Source organism: Kogia breviceps, chromosome 2, assembly GCF_026419965.1.
Source record: "Kogia breviceps isolate mKogBre1 chromosome 2, mKogBre1 haplotype 1, whole genome shotgun sequence".
NCBI lineage: Eukaryota > Metazoa > Chordata > Mammalia > Artiodactyla > Physeteridae > Kogia > Kogia breviceps.
The window spans coordinates 92,830,374-92,842,519 of record NC_081311.1 but is presented as its reverse complement, the minus strand read 5'-3'; the positions used below and the strand labels follow the sequence as shown (position 1 = coordinate 92,842,519).

The 12,146-nt window shown below is 43.5% G+C and overlaps 1 protein-coding gene across 1 annotated transcript in view; it reads left to right on the top strand.

Annotated features, from left to right (window-relative positions):
* CNTNAP5 (contactin associated protein family member 5) overlaps nt 1-12,146 on the top strand; it is an 857,380-nt gene that overhangs the window by 503,637 nt on the left and 341,597 nt on the right. The window lies entirely within an intron of this gene.

The window sequence follows — 12,146 nt, the reverse complement described above, 5'->3', positions numbered from 1 at the left end:
GACTCCCTGGGGTCCTGATCTTTGCTGTCACCACCCCTATCCCTCTGTTTCCTTGGCCCAGAGGAGACCGGACCCTGGACAGAGAATCAGCACCTTTATTCCCCAACCTACACATCTAGCAAAAGCTCCCTTTCCCTCTTCATTTCTCCTGGGCTCTGGCTTCTCTTCTATTTGAAGTTTCTAGATTCAAAGATGTGCTGGAGAAAATAAAAGAGGAGGAGGTTCTGAATTTTCAGCAAGGTTAATCATGTGATCCATGTTTCTTCTCTAGCACTTAACCTCCGTCTTTCCTCCAATTCTAATCACCCCAGTCAAAATACCATTTACCGAATAGGTGAATACATGTTATGTACTTTCCTGTGTGTTGGTGACAGAGTCCCTGCTTGTGTTTTATCATGGAATTAATTATACATTACTATAAAATGCTATCAATGACCAGGAAGTGTACCCTTATTTGTGAGACATATGACAGTGGCAGCTGAGGTCAAGAAGGTTTTCAGGAAGTGGTGTTGAGCTGAGTTTTAAAGGACAGGCAGGCTTGGCTGAGGAGTGGGGGGTGATGGTATTGTAGGCATATTGGCAGGATATGGCATGTGACATGCCATAGAAATGGGGGGCGGGTCACGGCTTGCAAGTATTTTGTCCGCTCAAGACACTTAGTTTTCGTTTAAATATCTCTAATATTGGGACGCATTTTACATTTGATTGTTTATAATAGTTGAATTGGCAATATTTATTTTTCTTCGGAACATGTAAAATAAAGGCATGTCTTACAATGAATGGTGTTTTAGATTCCACAAAATGTAGCTCAGTGGGGATGGTAAGTCTTGGTAGTAGAGCCCATGATGTGAATACGGCCAATTAGGAAGAACTTGGCGTGCCTAAGGCATTTAGCCTCATGCTCTAGGAAGACTCAGGGAAGGTAGTCAGATTTGCTTCGTAAAAAGAGTACTCAGGAAAAGGGAGAAGGATGGATTGGAAAAGAACCAGCCCAGAGGTAGTGAGGTGATAGCCCCAGTGCCCGGGAGCAATGATGAGAAGTTGAAGGTGCCTGTACTGAGTATCACACAGAAATCAACTCTGCAGACCATAATCTCCTCTCATGCTTGGAATGACTGATATAATTTGGTGGAACTTTATGTGCATGTTTCTCTGTTAATACCACTCCACATGGGATCGTCAACAAATCACACAGACTTGCAGCCTCTCCTGCTTCATTTTTTTCTATTTGGCCAGCTGGAAAAGTGGGTAATAAAATGTATGCTTCATTAGACTGTGCTAGTTTAGAGACCTCAGAGTAAAAGGCACTGTGTGGAATGGTTGCTACCCTATAGTCTTTATTAATGATGAGGAGGGAGCATCTGACTTCATCAGCCAGACTGCCTTTTGCAAAGTGTAGATCAGTAGAGGGAACATTTATCAATAGGGATCTCTTATGATAAGTTAATTTCTAATCAAGGGAGCTCTCATTATTTTCGATTACATGGACGCCATTGCCGTCTATGCTGCATCATTACTTTTGTGTAATTGTAGTCTGTATAATTGTATTACATACAATTGTGTTTTGGTTAATTGTATAATAAGGGATTGTGTTTAGTTTAGTGGGTAAATGGGACATTTTTCTTGATTTACCAGACAGTGTCTCTAACAGAAGGGAAACTGGTAAAAGGCTTTGCTTAACTAATTATTTCTTGAACTTCTATTTAACATTTGGTGGAGAGCGGGAGCTGGGGTTAGAAAAGCAGGTGGTTTCTGAGTTTTGCATTTTATTTTTAATGTGTTAATCAACACGAACCTGATTTAAGGGCAAGTGTGAAGTTTTGCCTTCAAGGCGCTTGCCACTTCTGGGGGTGGGGGGGCAAGGTTTGGCGGGAGACAAGTGGGTAGAAAACAGTCTGGCCGTCGTTTGTTTTCGGTTTTTGCGGGTTTTTTTAGAAAAATTTAGTAAGGTTTAATGAAATTCAATGAATATTTTAAAACATTAAACACTAGTTTTGTTTAAATCATTTTGATTAAAAATTTTGGTTTTCATTAACTATGATTCCTATTTTATATTTTATTTGTAATAGCAAGCTTTGAATGCTTAGAAGAAAATCATTTTGTGAAAACATACAAAAAGAATTTTGATTTTTAAGTTTCTTACCTTTATTATGCATTTTTGATGAAAATATATTCAAATGTCATACTGTGAGTACAGTTGCGTTTTATATTATTTTAAAAAATTTATATTTTATATTGGAGTAGAGTTGATTTTCCATGTTGTGTTAGTTTCAGGTGTACAGCAAAGTGATTCAGTTATACATATATGTATGTATCTATTATTTTTCAGAATCTTTTCCCATTTAGGTTATTACAGAGTATTGAGTAGAGTTCCCTGTACTATACAGTAGGTCCTTGTTGGTTATCTGTTTTGTATATAGTAGTGTGTGTTTGTTAATCCCAAACTCCTAATTTATCCCTCCCGCCTACCTTCCCCCTTTGGTAACCATAAATCTGTTTTCTCTGTCTGTGAGTCTGTTTCTGTTTGGTAAATAAGTTCATTGGTATCCTTATTTTAGATTCCACGTATAAGCGATATCATATGATATTTGTCTTTCTCTGTCTGATTCACTTCACCATCCCTGTTGCCGCAAATGGCATTATTTCATTCTTTTTTATGGCTGAGGTCTTGAGTAAAGCTGGGAGGGTTCCTTCTCAGGGACGGAAGGATTTAAACCAACAATTTGCATCTCAGTAATGGGCACTTTTCTGAAGCTTCTGGCCTCCGGGAAGAAAGGAGGTGGAGGAACTGGGCTGGCCTACTTCTCTGGCAGAAGGGAAAGCACTGCTTTAGGAGGCTCCATTGGAGGACTGCCCAGTGCCTGACAGGCCAAGGTCAGGTTGGGAGAACCCTCGTAGGAGTCACCGTTGGGACCCGACAGACCCCAAGCCCCTTCAGTAGTCTTTAAACTCCTAGAATATGATGTGCAGCCACCATGCCTCCTCTACAGGTTGAATCTCCAGTCTCATGTTCTCCTCATCCCAAAACACGGTTCTTCATGAGCTATACTTATCTCTTGCTTCCCATGGGCTTAAAGTAATCCAGGCCTGATATTCTCAGCCATCATCGAGCAAAGTATGCTTAGAGCAGAATCACGCCCTGGTTTATTTGACCTCGTAAACAGGCATTGAGTGAATGAACGAGGCAGTCTTATTGAAAATTCTTGAGTAAAATAAGATGTGGTAAGAGTTGTAGAAGATACGAGAGTATGAGAGCATTTATATCCCCATTTTTTCAAGGGGGTGAACTAAGACCTGGAGATAATGTTCACTTTTCCATGGTCACAGGACTGAAGTTGCAATCCAGAGTTAGACACTGCCAGTTTTCTCGCCCTTGTACTATCTACTCAAAAGGATCTGACCTGGAAATGGCAGTCATTGTGTGTCTGTGGATCTAAATATGTAAACTCATCTTCCGCCCAACCGTATAAAAATTGTTCAGGGATATGCCATCTATTAAATTCCTTGTCAACCTTAGGTGCCTGATGAGATTCCATTGAAAAGAGAGGCATTCAAAATGGTATGTGATATCAGGCAAGGCCTTTTTTTTTTCTTTTTTGAATACAGTCTTTTTTTAAAATATATTATATATGTTTCAAGGGTACAATATGGTGATTCACAATTTTGAAGGTTATAATCCATATATAGTTATTATGAAATATTTGCTATAGTCCCCGTGTTTTACACTGTATCCTTGTAGCTTATATTTTTTTTAATTTTAACTTATATTGGAGTATAGTTGATTAACAATGTTGTGTTAGTTTCAGGTGTACAGCAAAGTGAATCAGTTATACATATACATATATTTATCCTTTTTCAAACTCTTTTCTCATTTAAGTTATTATAGAATATTAGGGAACTCTACTCAGGCAAAGTCTGAGTGATATAAGGATATCCCACTCTTGGTGGTCCAGGTCAAGAAGTGCTCTTGTTGGGCTTCCCTGGTGGCGCAGTGGTTGAGAGTCCGCCTGCCGATGCAGGGAACACGGGTTCGTGCCCCGGTCGGGGAAGATCCCACGTGCCGCGGAGCGGCTGGGCCCATGAGCCATGGCTGCTGAGCTTGCGCGTCCGGAGCCTGCGCTCCGCAAGGGAGGGGCCACAACAGTGAGAGGCCCGCGTACCGCCAAAAAAAAAAAAAAAAAAGTGCTCTTGTTGAAAGATCCAAGCAGTTAATTCCAGGAGCCATATCCCGTCCTTCAGGGTTCAAAGCCCAGGACAGAAGAAACAAATCACCAAATGCTGTCTAAGACTTCATTCCGATAGGAGACAAGATCCAAGGTGTGAAGCCAAACCGGGAGGAGCAAACAGGGATGCTGATGAGTCAGTGAGGGGAAATGGGCATCACACCTGGAGAAAGTCATCAATCCCAGCGCAGGTGGCAGAGGATTTGAGAGGTGTTGGAGCATGTTTAATTCCCAGTATGCTTCTTGTCAGCTTGAAATAGGACACATAGGATTTAACCTTTTTGTCTGTTTCCTCTTTTGCAAAACCAGGATAATAAAACCTACCTTTGCATTGAGAGTTAAATGAGAGAGTGTGAGAAGTCAGGAGCTCAGCTGTATGTCCAGTAAAGAGCAGATACTCAGTGAGTTTGCCATGTGAATTCCTATAGCCAAAGGTTTGCTGAATCTCCAGTTTCCATGGGGAAAGGAGAAGCTCAGGTCTCCCTCTGATGTTTCGCCAGCCCCCACCGTAGCCAAGGATCCACAGTAGTTTCTGGTGTGGCGGCCTATCTAGACCTCGTATGTGGCCTCGGATCAGTTGCTCAGTGACTTCCCTTGAGCTTCAGTTCCCTTTGAGCTGACCCTCTGAGGCACCAGCCACCACCTATTAGGGAGAGGTGCATCAGTTTCGGTGCCAAGGCTGTGGTCTCTGGATTCTCCTAAAGCATTGGTTCTCTGGGCCTGGAGAGGGTAAGGAAAGCATGTGGTGTGCCCAGGGCACACAATTTAAGGTGGTCCTCATTTCCAGGTTCATGCCTGTGTATACCCTGAATTTACATGAACCTGGGAATGAATGCTTCCTTAAATTTTGCAGGCAAATTCCAGCCTGTTTGCATCAGAATCACCAGGAGGGCCTGTTACAATCCAAATTGCTGGGCCCCGCCCCTAGAATTTCTGATTTTTACCGTGGTGCGCCAGAAGATTTGCTTTTCTAACAAATTCCAGGGTGCTGCTGGGACAGACTTTGAGAACCACTGCCCTAAAGCTTCTAATCCTGTAGGCAGTGGAATTGCATGGATTCTGTATAATAGGGGACCAGGTGTAGGGGAGAGGAATGGGTCCTGCTGCTACTGGGCCCCCAAGCAGCTGCCCTCCTGATAAGAGTCTCACAGGGTCTCTAGAGAGTTCCAGCAGCTCTGTCTCAGTGTCCCTCTCCAAGGGTGTTGAAATCACTCCAAGGGACACTGCTGGGGGCAACTGAATTCCATCTCCCTCTTGGCCTTTGTCACTCAGCTCCTCCCCTGCTTCCCACTAGGAACAGTATAAATGAAAACAGTCGGATCCTCAGAGGTGTCTGAGTGAAGGGCTGTTTGGGGTGGAAGGGAGGGTGGGTGTCAGAATCACTGCTGCTGCCAACAAATGTTACTTGTTTTTTTGTTATTTTGAAGACAGTTATTTTACTTGTTGGTCCCCCTGAAAGTCAGAGCTTGGTTTTACCTTCTAGACTAAGCTCACACCTTGTGGGGGGGGGGTGGTATCATTATAATAAGAGTGACTCCACCCACCAAAAAATATTCCTGCAAACCTTCCTAGAGATGGACAGAGACTGCACCTGGTCTTCTGGTGCATGGCAAAGGTTTTCGTGGTCACAGTCCTGTTTCCTGTGTTCCTTCCTCATAGAGTGAAGATACTGGGGAAGGTCCCTGGACATCACGCAGCTCTGGTTTTTCATAGAAGGAATTAGCAGTTTTGTGGAGTGTGGGTGGCAAAGACAGGTACCGAAGCGGGGGCTCTGCCCCTGGGGTCTTTGCTGTTACTTTCTGTAGAGACAGTGTTGTTCTTAACACTTTCTAAAATTAGGTCCTTGTTGGTTTTCCATTTTAAATATAGCTGTGTGTACATGTCAATACTGAACTCCCAATCTAGCCCTTTCCCCCATCCTTCTTCCCAGCCGGTAAGGGAAAATTCATCCTCTCAGTTTGTGAGTCTGTTTCTGTTTTGTAGATAAGTTCATTTGTATCAACTCTGCCCAATATTATGTGACAGCCTAAATGGGAAAAGAATCTGAAAGTGTATGTGTAACTGAATCACTTTGCTGTACACCTGAAACTCACACAACATTGTTAATCAGCTCTACTCCAATATAAAATAAAAAGTTAAAGACATAATAAAATTAAACAATCTGCTTGTTCCAATGAGTGAATCCCATGTGGAAAACTGCTTTAAGTTTCCTGCAGCCAAATAGTTTAGGAAATGTAGCTTCTCACTCCATAATGATTTCCCTTTCTCCCAACACACATTCTTTTAAGAAAAGCATCTGCTAAACTCTTTGGTCAGGGTTCTTACCTTCTTGGTTCAGAGCCGGGAGTGCTGTAAACACGGAAAGCGGGGAAGTGTTCAGTGGGTTGACCTCCAAGAAACAGACTTCTGCTGAAAACCCACCCTGTGTCTGGGGGTTTGTTCAAAACAGCGAGCTATATAAAAAGCTTACATTGCAGGGCAATGCATATGTTTTCCTTTTTCTCTCCAATTGAAAACTTGTACATCGGGTGCCAGAAAAGCCACCGTAAGGGCACAGCCCACGCAATCTGAGCTTCTAACTCCAAAGTGAGAAATGTTACAATATGGTGTGTTCTTCCTTAACTCATGGGATGGGGCCCAAATCCACACACGAGCACTTCTACTGTTTTTATTTATCATTTTGAGTCTATTTCATGGAGGACAGGGAAAGGTTATAGTTTACACGACAGTTACCGAGCAAACATTCTCTCAGGGTGATTTCATTTAATTCACTGCACAGTTCTGCAAGATCCACAAAGTTCTCCTCAAAGTATGGCTCCCAGACCAGCAGCCTCAGGATCACCTGGCAACTTGTTATGACCGCATATTCCCAGGTCCCGACCCATACTTTCTGGACCACAAACACAGGGAAATGGGGGCAGCCTGAGTTTTCACAAGCCCCCCAGGTGATTCTGATGCACACTCAGATTTGAGAGCCATTGGTTTGCTCCATTATTATTACTTAAGACATAAGACCTCTAGTGCTTATGGAGGTTCGGTCACCTGCCCAAGGGCACATTTTCGGTATTTGGTGGAGCCAGGGTTCAAAGCCAGATTTTGCTGATCTCTCAGTCCATATACAGGTAGAGGGGTTTTTGCCTAAAGGCCGGGGAAAGAAAAAAGATGGGCTTGGAGAGCCAGAGCAGGTCAAGGGAGTGTCACGGGAGAAATGAGATTTCAAGAGGAACTGGGTTTAGAGCGGTCAGGCAGGTCTGTTCCCGGCGGGGTGGAGAGCGTAAGTCTGCGCCTCTGAGTGGGTGAGGTGTTGGACATTTGTCTGCCTGGATGGGAAAGGCTGCTTTGGCAGCAGTGTGTAAAAGAGAACTAAAGTCAAAGCCGTAGGGAGCATGGCAGCACACAGTTTAAAATCTGAGTAACAGGCCCTTGTAATAGTTAATCGTTAGATGACGCTTACTGTGTGCCAGGACACCTCGTAAATGCACGCGTGTGTGTGTGATATACATAGATAGATAGATACATACATAATTATACCATAGATAGATAGACAGGTACATACCTACATAAATATACCATAGATAGCTACATACACACATACATAATACACCATAGATAGATAGCTACATACAGACATAGATACACCATAGATAGATAGTTACATACATTCATACATATATAGATACAGACAGACACACACCATAGGTAGATACATACATACACCATAGGTAGGTAGGTAGGTAGACACATAGGTAGATAGATAGATAGATCAATCTTCAAGGCAACCTATGAAGTAAGTAAGACTATTAACTCCATTTTAGAGTGAGATTGAGGCACAGTGACACTTAAGTAAGTTGTCCAAGGTCACACAGCAAGTATGCAACAGAGCCTGGCTATGAACCGAGGAGTCTGGTGGAAGAGATCAGGTCTGTCCTTGCACTGCACTACCCCTGACTTTTCAGTTAGGAGGCATCCTATATTCTTCAGCAGGATTGCAAAATAGAAAATGGTGTGAATTCATCTTGTGTCCACGTCACCAAACAGGTTGTATTAACCCGGGAAAAGAAGGGGTGTGATCTGCGACAGATAGACCACCACGGAAGCCTGGGGGCTTCTCATCCACACAGCGACTTGTCACAACCTTGAGACACACACTGAGAGAGACTTAGAGTCTGAGAGCTTCCACCGAGAGATCCACCCTCTCTCTTTCTTTAGGCCGATTAGGGAATGGAGGAGCCTCAGGACTAACTTGGTAGGACCATCTTGGGGAGGTGGATTTTGAGCTGATTTGGTCAGAGCCTTCCACTCGGCACTACACAGGAAAAGTACTGATTTATGCGTCCTCTTCTTCAGTGAGGGCTCCCCCCCACCTCCTATCTTAGACCTCTCTGGCTATCAACAGGGAAAAGGGGCCCTGGAGGACTTTGATGCCAGGGTTTGATTTGAATAAGTGACCTCGAACAACTGCATCTGTGTTCTGTTACCAAACTCATCTGTCTCATCAGTCGTTTTCACAAGAAAAGGGAGTCATCATCTTGATGAAATGGTGCAGCTCTACCTGTGCATGAGGAAGGGCACCAGAGCTCCTTTGACTCATGGAAAACCGCACTGACAAAGTCAAGGGTGGCGCTTCATTCTGTCCCATCAGAAGATGGTGAGACTCTTCCCCCACCAACCGGTCATCTGAAATGTCCGTGCTGAAAACAAAGCTGGAACAAGGAGCTGGGCGAATAGTCGCGAGCACTTCCGCAGATGAGGGCTTCATTCCGAGAGCTCCAGCAAAGAGGTTGAGGTGAGATGTCTGCGTTCAGGTGGCAGTAAGAAAATGCCTCTCTCAGAATCAGTAGTGCTTGGATCCTCCCTCCTGAGAAATGCTGCCTAAACACTTCTGATGCTTTAGACAACGTAAAAGCCCAGGGAAAAATTTGATTTGCATTGAAACGTGAGCAAAGGGTTACTTGAGGCTCTCAAGTTACGTCTGTGAGGCAGTGCTTATATTTAAGCCTGCAGAAAACACTTCTAAATTAATAATAAGAAGGAAGAGATTCTTCCTCATTGCTCCCTTCCTGCAGTCATGATCTTATCAATATTTTTGATTGAAGTTTAGTTGATTTACAATCTTGTGTTAATTTCTGCTGTACAGCAAAGTGATTATATATACATTCTTTTTTTAAATATTCTTTTCTGTTATGGTTTATCATAGGATATTGAATGTATTTCTCTGTGCTATACAGTAGGACCTTGTTTTTATCCAGTCTATCAATCATGATCTATTTTTAACAGTTTTAAATTTTTTGGCCATGCCGTGTGTTCTGTGGGATCTTAGTTCCCCAGCCAGGGATCGAACCCATACCCTCTACAGTGGAAGTGCGGAGTCTTAACCACTGGACCACCAGGGAAGTCCCAATCATGATCTTAATTTGCCTTCATCCAACACCCTGATAAGGGCTTCCCATCCATTTTTCCCATTCTCCGAAGAGTGTACCCTTCTACACAGCCAATGTCACATTCAGGTTTTCCTCTTCTGCATGAATGTCCCCTCATTGGGCTGCTGAGGTGAAGCACCAGTAGGCTTTAACACTCTTTTCTCTCTAGTCCAAAAGCATTCATTGGCGGCGCACTGTGAGTACCATTTACAGACACAGTTGGAAGAGAAAAAGAGCTTAATATGTTTTTCCTTGGGGAAAAAAAACAGGTCTGACCTGTGATCAAATGTCCTCACTTGTTTCTGCCAGTGAAACTGAAATTTAAAATTAGCCCTATCTTGTTTTTATCTTGAATCAACTTATCTCATTGGAAGTTCACGGAATAAGAATCCAGCCTCCTGAGTTTTCCTGGGACATGGACTTCTGAATGCTGAGTTAGACCCCCTGATCTCCACTTCCCATGCATAGGCAGCATGTTAGTTCCCTGCAACTCTCACAGTGCCCAAGGGAAAACTGGCTTCCCAGCTCAGCAGGTGAGAAAACAGACTTTAATGTATGTTTAAGGGACTTCCCTGTTGGTGCAGTGGTGAAGAATCCTCCCGCCAATGCAGGGGACACAGGTTCGATCTCTGGTCCAGAAAGATCCCACATGCCGTGGAGCAACTAAGCCCATGTGCCACAGCTACTGAGCCTGCATTCTAGAGCCCAAAGCCACAACTACTAAGCCCACGTGCCACAACTACTAAAGCCCCGTGCACCCAGAGCCCGAGGTCCGCAACAAAGAGAGGGCATGGTTATGAGAAGCCTGCGCACCGCAATGAAGAGTAGCCCCCGCTCGCTGCAATTAGAGAAAGCCCACGTGCAGCAGCAAAGACCCAGTGCAGCCAAGGATAAATAAATAAACTTAAAAAAATGTATATTTAATAACTTACCTCCAAACGAAAGCAAACTCAGGATCTCAAGGTGGTGAACCCCCTTCTGTTTACATGGTAGCCTAACTTTGGACTTCCCTTCTCCTTGCTCAGCTCCCTCAGTTGTCAGATGGGGACAGGACATCCATTTTATCACTGGAGGTTGTGAAACAAGAATGAGGTTGTTGCCTCCCTTTTGGAGTTAGGCAGGATAAGGATAGACTGAGAGCAGGAAGATGAAAGTTCTTAAAGTTAAAAGCAAGAGAGACAGAAATGGATGGGGACCTATGTGTCTCAGGAGGCCAGATTTTTGGAAAACCTATACACAGGCAGAGAAGGACGACACCTTTCTAAATAATTTACTTACCTATGTAACCTGTTTTATTTTTCAGGCAAGTGATTAATGTTTGCGCTTTGTTCAAGTTACAGATTTGAAATCTTCCCTCCAGGTTTTGCTTCAAAAAGATCGCTTCAACGTGATTTACTAAGCCAGTGGCAGGGCCTGCCTCTCTTGATATTGGGATATACTGTGGACCAAGCAGGAGAGATATTTCAACACCTGGAAAATGCAAAGGGAGAAAACAAACCTAAAGCGGACAGTTACACAAGGGAACTTAAATGTGTCTAAACTCTTGTGAAACATCAGGAACACCATTAACTTTATTATGACAAGATGTTATCATCACCTTATACCTACTTAACGACATGCTGAAAAACATAATATTTTTGTCATAATTAGGTAGGGAGCTCTCCCTGCTTAGAAAAAAAGAAAGTACCAGTTGTCGTTCTTAAACAACCGAAGGCTTATGGATTGGACCAAATATTTGTATTGATAATGACAGAACCACACACTCTGAAATGAGAATCCTATGTATTAGCTCCAGCCTTTGTGTGTACACATATGTGTGCAGCTATTCACACACACAGTACATACAATATGTTTGTGTCCAATGAGTCCTAAAGCCCTTGACCTTCGTACTTGCTGAGAGGCTGCCCAAGTTCTGCTAATGTTCCTTTGTGACCCAACCATTCATTCCACAGATCTTTTCTGGGAACCTATAGTGTGCCAGACACGTTTCTTTGCCCTGTGGATCCAGGAGTGAATGATTCAGAGAGTGGCTGGGTTTTCCCTACTCTGGTCCTTCCTTGTATCCTTGGATCTAGACCTGTTTTATACTATTATGGGCCGTTCACTCATTCATCTCCAGTACTTGGAACATCTCTGCAGGACCAGGTGCTGAGGATTCAGTTGAGTGCTGAACACAGAAGGTTATCCCTGGTTTCAGAAAGCTCCATGGAGGGACACAGATTTTGATCAAATAATCATGGAAATAAATGTATACCTCCCCAAATATACGATGAGTAACAGGAAGCAAATAAGCAGAGCAATAAGAGAGGGTCTGAGAGGAAGGGTAGTTTTTACAGGGCTGGGAGCCGTGGGCCAGGAAAGGGAGATATGGGTGTTATTATCCTCATGTTGTGCAGATGTAACTGTCTTGAGGTCACTGCCAATCTCCATCAGTGAAATACTCAGACGTTGGCACTTTGCACTACACCTCCTACAAACCTCTGGCTGGCGATCCTGATCTCAG